The sequence below is a fragment of the Crocuta crocuta genome, unplaced genomic scaffold, assembly GCF_008692635.1.
Source record: "Crocuta crocuta isolate KB4526 unplaced genomic scaffold, BGI_CrCroc_1.0 scaffold551, whole genome shotgun sequence".
Classification (NCBI taxonomy): Eukaryota; Metazoa; Chordata; class Mammalia; order Carnivora; family Hyaenidae; genus Crocuta; species Crocuta crocuta.
In genome coordinates this window covers 695,876-706,734 of record NW_027530969.1, presented here as the reverse complement: position 1 = coordinate 706,734, position 10,859 = coordinate 695,876, and the positions used below count along the sequence as shown (strand labels likewise).

The 10,859-nt window shown below is 36.4% G+C and overlaps 1 protein-coding gene and 1 long non-coding RNA gene across 4 annotated transcripts in view; one reads left to right on the top strand and one right to left on the bottom strand.

The window, feature by feature from the left end:
* Positions 1 to 10,778, top strand: part of LOC144236082 (uncharacterized) — a 17,372-nt gene extending 6,594 nt beyond the window's left edge. For all 3 annotated transcript variants that reach the window (XR_013336406.1, XR_013336405.1, XR_013336407.1), the window contains exons 5-7: positions 3,824 to 3,920; positions 4,659 to 4,712; positions 10,607 to 10,778. This is a non-coding gene — a long non-coding RNA (uncharacterized LOC144236082). The remainder of the gene's footprint in view (positions 1 to 3,823; positions 3,921 to 4,658; positions 4,713 to 10,606) is intronic.
* ELP3 (elongator acetyltransferase complex subunit 3) overlaps positions 1 to 10,859 on the bottom strand; it is an 85,077-nt gene that overhangs the window by 23,957 nt on the left and 50,261 nt on the right. The window lies entirely within an intron of this gene.

The window sequence follows — 10,859 nt, the reverse complement described above, 5'->3', positions numbered from 1 at the left end:
CTAGACAAAAATTTGCATCTAAAGATAAAAGTTAAAAAAAAATCTGAACTAAGAATATACTTAGCATATCTGTTTCCTATTCAAAGACAAGTCCCCAATTTGTTTTGTCTAATATTTCATTAGAAGAAAGACTTGAAGAATACATCAAATATCCTTTCTTCTCATTTTTGCTTTTGAATTAACTTGAGTCTTTTTCTTCTCTTTTTACTTATCCCTCCAAATGTTAAGTACATACAATTAGCTAATTCACCCATTCAATTCTAATAAGCTATTTCTTATTCACTTAAAAGGATCAAAGGCCAATCAATTAACATTAAAAGCCATACACAGTAAATCTATTAGGCTCTGGAAGCCACTGAAGTTCCCATTAGACACTATATAAAGCAATGATAAGCCAAAATTCTTAAGACAATGACACACCAGGGTGTTCAGTTTTAGAATGATTAGTTAATATATATGGTTTACTTACAGTTTTTGGTTAAAAAAAACCAACTTTCTATCTCTGAAACTACAATTTCTTTTTTTTTAAGTTTGTTTATTTATTTTGAGAGAAAGAGAAAGCATGAGTGGGGGACAGGCTGAGAAGAGAAGGAGAGAGAGAGAATCTCAGGCAGGCTCCATGCTGACAGATGCAGGGCTCAAACTCATGAACCGCGAGATTATGACTTGAGCCAAAATCAAGAGTCTGATGCTTAATGGACTAAGCCATCCAGGTGCCCCAGAACTATCTTCTTAAATTCAAATATATTTTAAATTAGTAATCAGATGCAACTAAATGACGGTTAGTGAAGTAAAAAACATACGGTTTATTTCTGCAAAGAAGGTGCAAATATACTGTTTTAAGTATTTTGTTGTTTCCTATTACATAAACCAAAGTTCAAGTCTTCTAAATGCCCTTTTATACCCTGAGACATTTTATAAATAACTCACAAACACCTGTACTTTCACAACTTAAAGTAAAATTTAAAATCCTATTATACATGACATGAAATTAATCTGATAAAACCAATGGCAATCACTGTTAGTACCCATTATATGACAGATATATTTGATTCTTGTTATTCTCTTGCACTCAGATTCTGTAAAGGTAACTTGAACACTGAATTCACAAACACTTAAACACAGCTCCTGCAGAAAATTCAGGGATAGGTTTCTGTGAGCCTCTGGTCACATTTTCTTCAACTGATCAATAAATAACCCTGTTTTATGTGTGTTTCTTTTTAGAGAGAGTTTATTTAACATATAACTGATTTATTAACATAGTACTTGTGGCTAGTAGCAGTATAATTCAGGCTTTAATGAAGTTTATCTAATATTTGTTTTCTTTAGAAGGCCCTTCACAGCCTTCTTGTGCTTAGGACTGCTAGACAGAAAGCACTTTAGCACTACGCTTGGGGCCACTTTAAACAGCAAAATCAACACAAAGGGCAAAAATGTGAAAAATGGGTGAAGTAGATTGCAAACAGGATGCCTGTTTAAGGTGTGTGAGCTGAAACAAGCACACAGTATCAGAAAAATATCTTGTTGCTCATCAACCCTTCAACTACTAGTCTAACAAATACACTGCTCCCTCTTGTTTCACCATCTCTGTGATGGCTGTCAAACTGGTGATTATCTATTCCCTTCTGCATTTCTTAGTTGGGCTTGTAAGGAAGAACTTCCTCTTCTCCATTTTTTCATGAGTTCATAGATTCCTATTTTATTCAAAGAGTTGTAATCTGATACTAATGTTACTTATTTTGTTGCTTAAATTAGATTTGGTCAGTAGGTGTGTATTCAGGCTGGCTTCTAGGTCCTTTTGACATGTTCTTATTCCTTAGATATTTCCTTACTTTCTGGAACAACAAGATGTTCCTCATTTATCTTGTTATATTTGCTGCCCCAGCCCTGGACTGGCCATTTTTCCAAGCAGCCCTGATTCCTTTAAGTGGAGAATGGTATTTAGGAATCAAGATCTGGGCACTCACTGTGCTCATTACTACTGAGGTATCATGGTCTCTAGACTCTCTCAGTATAAACAACCAAGAAATTTATGTATGTATTATGTGTATACACACACACATTCATATATGTATGTACATACAGGCATTCATATATACATATAAACATATGTCTATAACTATTCCTATACATAAACTAAAAAAAACAACCCATGAGTTTATGCTGATAATTACAATTCTAATCCAGTACTCAACTTTCTGCCTTTCAGTGTTTATAAATCCCTTCAGACAGTGAGAAATCTGGCTCTGTTATCTTTAATATATTTACTTTTTTGCTAGATCAAATAATTGCTAATGTAACCCATCTCCTAACTACTCACGCTGCTACCACTGTACTCCCTACCTTTACTCTCCCTTTCTTCAGATGGCAGATATGCTGTGGTTAATGCCTCCCTGGCATTACCTCTACAGGTGATGGGAAGGAGACATGGGAAGGACAAGGAAGATGGGCTCTACAAGTATTTTCAATAATGATCCAGTACTTTTAAGAGACCCTAAAATTCTCAAAGGAAGTAAACTGTAAAGGATAGGCTTTATCATATAGTGTTGTCAAGCAAAATTATATGACAGAAAGAATTACCAGCAGGGCTGGCTAATAATTTGTGGGGTCTAGTACAAATGACAAGAGGCTCTTGTTAAGAGATTATCAATAATTTCAAGATGGCAAAAGCAAAACATTAAGCCAAGTTCAAGGCCCTATGAGACTACACAGGTCGCATGTCCCAGATGCTGGCCTTGATTACCACAAAGCACAGCTCAGAGAGGACCTAATAATACAGGGCTTTATAATGATATAGACAATTAGCAAATGTCCTTAAATTTATGTCTGTCACTACAAAAATGCAACACGGGTTTATTGGCAGTGACATGCTTAGAATATGCCAGATGCTAGTTCTTCCTCATTAAGGAACAGAAATGTGGCAATCTCCACTTTCAGTGATAAGGTCTTTTTCAATGAAAATGAAGAGCCAGAATTCTATATATCCTGAGCATCTTCTATACATAAAGTAGTGCAGTAAGTAATCTGGAATATAAAAGATAAATAGATATTGTTATAGTCTTCTAGGAGTTCAAAGCCCAGGTGAGATTACTGACCATCTGAACTCCAGCTAGGTAGGAGTTAAAATTATTTTTAGGTTTCTCAATTTGTTTCAATCTAGTTTCACTTTTTTGGCTTGGAGAGATTACATTCAAGAATATTTATTCACTTTTCTATTTCAACAGGTAACATTTTAAGCTCAGAGGTGCTAATATTTGCAATTTGCTCATCAAAACCCTTTCAAAGTGATGTCTAGAGCTTTTTTGGTTTGAAGTTTCTCAACCTTCAGAAGCATGTTTTGGTTGCAAATTGGTATTCCTATTCTAATGCTTCACAGTGATTTAAATATCACATCACAGCCGACAGCTGTCAAATAGCCTGCAGGCAAGCAGCACTTTCCTGCGGCTCCATCAAGTGTCTCGACAGAATCTTACATTTAATCATTCATTGCACCCTTCAGGGTGGCAATACAGAATCACTATTAGAATACTGTTTCATAAAAATACCCAATAAGATGTTACTGACCCAACTGTCATAAAGTTAAAAATGTAAATTAGTTTTCAAAAGGTGGGGAAAATGTCCAATTAAAAATATCCAGTAATGTATTCATTACATTCATTACAAAAATATCCAGTAATGTAAAATATAGTATTTTTAAAAAGCCAAGTATAAAGCACTGGTTTTCATTTGAAATATGTGCTCCCCTACTTTCCTTCCTCTGTCCCCGCCTTCTAACACCTGTCTGAAAAAAATTTTCTTCTCTCTGTATGTTTAACTTCATAAGTCAATACTAAGTATACTGGCTGCCTGTACCTGGCAGAAGTTGTCGCTGGATGAACCTACACAGGAAGAGCTAGATCCTAAAGGCACAGAGCACAAAGGCATGTATGATTTTCCTTTACTATGAATAAAACAAAAATAAACTCTAATTATTAAAATTACCCAGATTCTATACTCTGGGAGGAGGCTTTTCACCTTTGCCAAAGTTTCTTTATCAGTTTTCTACATTCTCAGAACTGCTCTAAAAGTTTAAAACTGAAGCTAGAAGGAATGTTAAGTCAAAACCATATGATTCTCTCTTCCCACATCAGGTTTCTTAGTCACTTAACACTGTCTAGAGATCCAGCCTTCTCTAGTACACGTTTGTATATAATGTTTGAGTTACCCACTAAAACTTTCCTTAGCACTCCTATTTTCAAAATTTTGCCATCCAGCTACTGATACCAGTTTTTAAATGTTTATTTATTTTTGAGAGAGAGAGAGAAAGACAGAACGTGAGTGGGGAAGGGAGGCATAAAGAGATGGAGACACAGAATCAAGAGCAGGCTCCAGTCTCTGGGCTGACAGCCCCAACACGGGGCTCAAACCCATGAACTGCGAGATCATGACCTGAGCCAACGTCCGATGCTTAACCGACTGAGCCACCCAGGAGTCCCTCCACTAGTTTCTTTCTAGAGGTCTGGATATATCAAATTTGAGCTATAACCAAATATAAACATGAGTAAATGGAATTTAAAGGTTTTTAAGCAGAGACATGAACTTGTTTTACAAAAACACAGCTATCAGACTAAGTGTGAAGTGTACTATGTGAACATGGACATGGCTTTTTGTCTCCCTAGCCTTTGCATTTGTCAAGGAATGAAGATAATTCAAAAGGGCTCTGCAAGATAAAGGTAAAATTAATGAAATTTTCTTTGAGCTATTGCAATAAAAAGCACCATCTACTTTATGATCCAAATTCTTGAATGGCAAATTATACATAAACAGACAACTGACTTCAGAAGAAACACAAATAATAATCAGTTACATGAAGAAAATGTTAATCTTCATTAATAACTACAGAAATACAAATTAAAACCTCTAGGTAAATAAAAAACGTAAGTATCCAATTCTATGGAGATAACTATTACTCTAAATTGGTAGATTATCCTAATCCCTTTGGAAAACCATATCAACATACACAGCAAACACTGTAACATTCATTTATACTCCCCTTGTTCCAGAAAATATATTCATCATCATACAAAGATGCTTACTTAGTTCCTTTATCATGAGTAATCCTTCTCCTAGATTATACTACTCTAATAGATTACTTCATCAAAAATAAAAGGTGCTACTTTTCAGCTGTAGTGGAGAATTTAAGCTGTAATGGAGGTCAGGATAATTGACTGCAAACAAAACAAAACAAAACAAACCTTGCTTGAGGAAAGCATCGGCATCCTAGAAACTGGAAAGGAAGGGCTTTGGATAAATGCACTAACCTCTGCCTCTAGACTTCTCAGCCTGCTTTTGCCTGCATGTCCTGGACCTGAACCTCGGCCTCCAGCCTAGTCATCCCCTATAGACTGGCTGCCCCCACAACCCACGTCCTTCTATCCTGGCCACTTCTCCTGCCTAATGGAGTTTTGTGCAATTCAGAGTTTAATAAAGTGACAACTATTTGTATAGCCTTTAGTCAATGGGGGATTTTTGTCCAAAGAAACCAAGGAAGTCCCTTCGGTCCTGAACAGATTAGTACTCATTAGTTCCTAGTTTGGTACTCACTAAATGTGTTAACAGGACTTTTAAAGCCTTTATTTTTAAAGTTTTTTTTAAAGGAATCTCGACACCTAATGTGGGGCTTCTAGATTGAGCTAGCCAGGCACCCCCTTAAAGTCCTATTTTAGCTTTACATTTTGGAAAAGGTGAAACGTAGATCAGTTCAATAAGTAATGAACATGAAAAAAATGATTAAAGAAAAAAAAGAAGGCTGGAAGCAACCTTAGGGAACAGTTTACTAAGTGAGATAAAATGCTAGACTACTGTGCTGTCATTAAAATTATACCTATGAGGATTACTCTAAGCCTTTAATAAGAAATGGACACAAAAATGTAAATGGAATATTTGCCAGTGTATAAAATGTATTGCTGTGTAAAGATGAATTTCAATTATACAAGGAAATTTTTAAAAAAATAGTATTACTTATATATATTAATATGTATTTTGAAAGTGTTTTTAAAGCAGGCTTATAAAGAAATTATTTTGTTCACATAAATACAGTACTGTATGGCTAGAAATTAAGTAAAAATATAAGTTCTTGACAATTAGTAGTATTGTACAAACTGTTGGAAAAAAGTATAAAATCACATTCTCAGAAAGAAATGTATTGGGATCAATGAATGGTGGTACACAGAAACACTTGCTACCCTCAATACTGTGAAAGTCTAGGCCAGAATTTCAGTAATTATTGATAACAGAAAACACATCAATATAAAATAAATTTGAATAATTTTTATGTGGTATATACAAAGAAAGTATGTAAATAAAATATAAATCTGAATGAATTCCTCTGTAGGAAGCCACAGGACTCGTTTAGCAATATTCAATGCAAAACATAAGGTAACATATTTGAAGGAATTCTGTCCATGCTTACAGGGAACAAATGCTTTACTGAACATTAGTCCACAGTAAGCTACATAAAACAAAAGGATTCTAATGGAAACTTGTTTAATGATAGCATAGTTATATTAAAAATGCAAAAAATATAAAAGAAAATAGAAAGTATCATAAAGATTTTAATCTTTATTCTAAAACTCCTAGAAAATAACGGTGTTCACAATTAAGTGAAGTCTCAGTCACAAAGCACAAAAATCTGACATCACAGGTAGGCCCTGAATGTCTCTCTCCACCAAACACATTTGCTGTGTTAGGAACTGAGTCATCACTATCTTGAAATAAATTCTGAGGGAGTCTGAGACATTTCTAATTCCACATTTTTTAAAGAGTTTGTATGTCTTGTTTTACAGCATCCCATTAAGTTTTAATTCCACCCCCCCCGCTTTGTAAAGTAATAAGAGAGTGTCACTTTGAAATCTTAAGCCTATACCCACCCATATACTTGTCCTGCATAAATCTCTTAAGTGATGTACTGACAGGGAAGTAGAACTGACAGTCTGGCCTCTTGGCATCAGAGCTGAGGAACTCTTCCACTGCCCGATCCTCCAGAGAGCTGTAATGGGGTCATCACAGGAGAACTGAGAACAGGGAGGTTTCTTTCATCAACCTCAGGTTGGTTATCCACAATATTATGCCCTTCTCAGCATACAACTTTTGGTTATATAACGCACATGCTCTTAATTCTTCCAGTCATGACCCCTTTACAATGATTCTATAGAGATTATTTCTGCTGCTCTTGTTTTCTCAAAGTCCTTATCTTCTCAGTTGGTGGTAGGCCAGGATAATGTCCTATGGTGATATTTCATGATCTATAAAATTAAGCTTTTAATGTTATAGCAATGTCTCTGTTGCTTTTGACTCAGTGGTACGGCAGTACAAAACTTAAAGCTGAAAGTGAAAGGGGAAAATGCACATTCTTCGTCTGTGTGAGATACACCTTGTTACTTTTGTAAGAAAACTATGGTGTTTATGGCTGTGAAATTTCTATCTACTCTGTGATATTTGCTGCCATTCTCTGCTGCTGGGAAGTATGATCTTCAGTGCTCTCTGGCTGCCCTGTAGCATAAGTGCTTTCTGTAGTATAAGTGCTTAACATTAAGCTTTTGACGTCAGAAGAAATCCATCCTGAATAAACACATTGCCAGCTACTTGCTAAACAACAGGTAAGGAATGAGGCTGCCTTTCCCCCTATTAAGTTCCCTCTTTCACAAAGCCTTGGGTAACCTAGATAACTGACCATCTGAGTGGCCTCATTTCTTCCTTATCACATCCTACTTCCCATTCATATTCTTTAAATTAACCAATAAACATTGAACCCACAAAGCCCTAGACACTATGCTCTTGTATCCAAATAAAGGCAGAGGCCCAGGTTCCTGCCTTTCCCTCCTTACCCCACAACCTCACTGTGTACCCCTCAGGTTTGCTGGGTACCCTCCAGGACATCTGAGTAATAAATGTTGTTTCTCGGGAAGCCTGGGTGGTTCAGCTCGTTAAATGTCTGACTTTGGCTCAGGTCATGACCTTGTGGCTCGTGAGTTCAAGCCCTGCATCAGGCTCTGTGCTGACAGCCTGGAACCTGCTTCGGATTCTGTGTCTCCCTGTCTTTCTGCCCCTTCGCTGCTAACACTCTGCCTCTCAAAAATAAACATTTAAACAAATTTAAATGTTGTTTCTCAAAGTCCCCCTGATGGTTTTTACTGAAGTGTGCCCTGCTATTATGATAAGCAGCATAAGGGCTGGCCCAGCAACATGGCCTCCATGGGGGAAATGTCTGTTGGGACTCACTATGAGTAATAGGGGCCAGGTGAGTGCCTCAGGTACTCAGAGCTGATAGGATCACTATCATTAAGTTGAGGTCAACACAACAGAGGTATTTGTTGCCATGCTCTGCTGTTGGGGAGTAGTATCTTCACATATCTAGTTGCTCAAGTCGGTTAAATGCAAATAATCATTTTCTTTTGTCTTTGTTAATACTACTTATTATATCTTTGTTTTCTATTGTATTAATTTACATTTTTGGAAACAATCCTAAAGTTATAGAAAAAGTCCCAAGTGTAGTACAAATAACTTTTTCCCTAAATTATTTGATGGAGAATTGGGAACAAATGTCCCAACACCCCCAAGCATACTTAAAGTAGTTCCTACAAATCTTCTCTTACGGAAGCATAACACGACCATCAAATTCAGGAAATTAACACTGGTACTTTACTGTTTAACCCTAGACTCCACTGCAGGCTCACCACTGTCTAAATAATGTTCTTTATACCAAAAGGATCTAGTCAGAACCTTGTGTTATATTTAGGCTTTGTGAGTTTTTAGTCTCCTTCAAAATGAAACTCTTAATTCTTATAATTTTGAAGATTTCAGGCTATTTTTTAGAATAGTCCTCAATTTGGGTTGTCTGATGTTGCCTCATAATTAAATTCAGATTATGGTGTTTTGGCTGAATAACATAGAAGGGATACTATTCTCAGTACACACTCTCAGGTGGCATACGACTATGACTTGTACTATTACTGATGATATTCACCTTAACCAGCTGCCAGTCTTCTCCAAAGTTACTTCTTTCTGTTCTGTAATTACTAAACATGTGGTAGGGAGGTACTCTGAAACAATGTACAGTCAATTCTCATGCTTCACAGTAGTTTATGTTCTACAAAGTCGTTGTGAACATTAAATTAGTGAAGAGTAAGACATTGTTCCTAAGTGAAAAACAGGGCTAGGTTCCTGTGAGCCTGTGGTCACAACATTTTCATTACCTGATCAACACATAACATTGTTTCACATGGTGTTGAAGAACACCATATAACTGGCATTGAACCCCCAGCCAATACTGCTATAACTCAAAGCTGAATGAAGCTTATCCAACAAATGTATCTTCTTCATAAGGCACATGAGAGCCTTCTTACGCTACACAACATTTCAGTACTACTATTATGGGCCATTTTAAATAGTGAAATCACCACGAAACAGCACAAAAATGCAAAGAATGTGGTATTAAACAAACTATGGAAAGGATACAAACACTATATTATTATTTACTACATTTAAAATTATTTCTATATCTACTTATCTGTTGGAAACCATGAGTTCACAACAATGTCTCCTATTTTAAAACACCATGGGGGTATATTCTTTCCCCTTTTTCAGTTCTTTGTAGATAACACAAAATCTAGCTCCCATTAACCTTAATATTATCTACTTATTAGATCAATCCTCTGGAAGTACCCAATCTTTTATTGCTGCTCCTCTCTGCACTCCCTCAGAGACCCCTCCTCACGTGCTCAGCCCTCTGCGGGAATGCCCTTTCCACCACATTCGGGATGCAGGAGACCACACTGCTCATAGGCCTCCTCCACAAGGACAGCTTACACACTCTGCTCTGGGCCTACGGCCCCCACTTCTGTGAAGAGGTCTGCACTCTTCAGCGCCTCCTACTGTCTTTTGAACTGAATGGTTTCAGATGGATTGAAAAAGAAGGGGGAAGACAATGCAAACAATTTTGGCAGCTGAATTTTCTTTGGTATTTAAAAACAATAGAGATAATCTAGGCAATTTAGATCCTTAAATTGGGCCAATAATTAAAAAAAATTAAGAAATCAATATGTTGTGACAGAAGTATGGTGTAAACATCCTTTAACTTTTAAGCAAATCCATTTATACTCTTGATAATTCTTCTTTAGTTGATACTTTTGCTTGTTTTCAGTATTGTTTTATACTATTAGGGAACACAATTGTTGTGCTCGGTGGAGTAACAGTTATAGCAATTGATTGCACATGCATTTACTAGTCACCTTTTCACCTTGTATTTGTACTACTAGAATCCAGGCAGTTTTTGGCAAGGTGGTCGAAATGTGCCTACTGACAAGCAAATACAGGAATGGCTTTGTGAGGACTATAGGTAGATAGGTAACTTTTTGCCTCCTAAATCTTTTCTTCAATGTTATGTTTCTTGTAAAAAAAAAAATTATAAAGGTCATGAATACAAATGAGATCTTAGTTTTTCTCTCCTAGGAAAGAAGCAGTTAAGACGATTTCCTTCATGCCATCAGGAATATGTCACTTTTTCTTCACACTTACATTAGTATCTGGAAAAGAACTGAATTGTTGCTACTCTTTCTTTTTTCTTCAGAGGTCTACAACAGAGATAACAGACTCATGGCTACACTTCCTCCTTCTGTACTCCCTACCATATCTAGTCATAAGCTCCTGGAACCAAGCATCATGCCTGTTACCATCTTAATGCCATCTCCTGGTACATCAATCAATGGCGAGATGAATACATGAATAAATAAGATACTGACAAAGTGGCTTGAACACACTGTCCTTTCATTTCCATCCCTATGTACATACTGCATTCCAGGTGTCCCATTTTTGACTAAAAA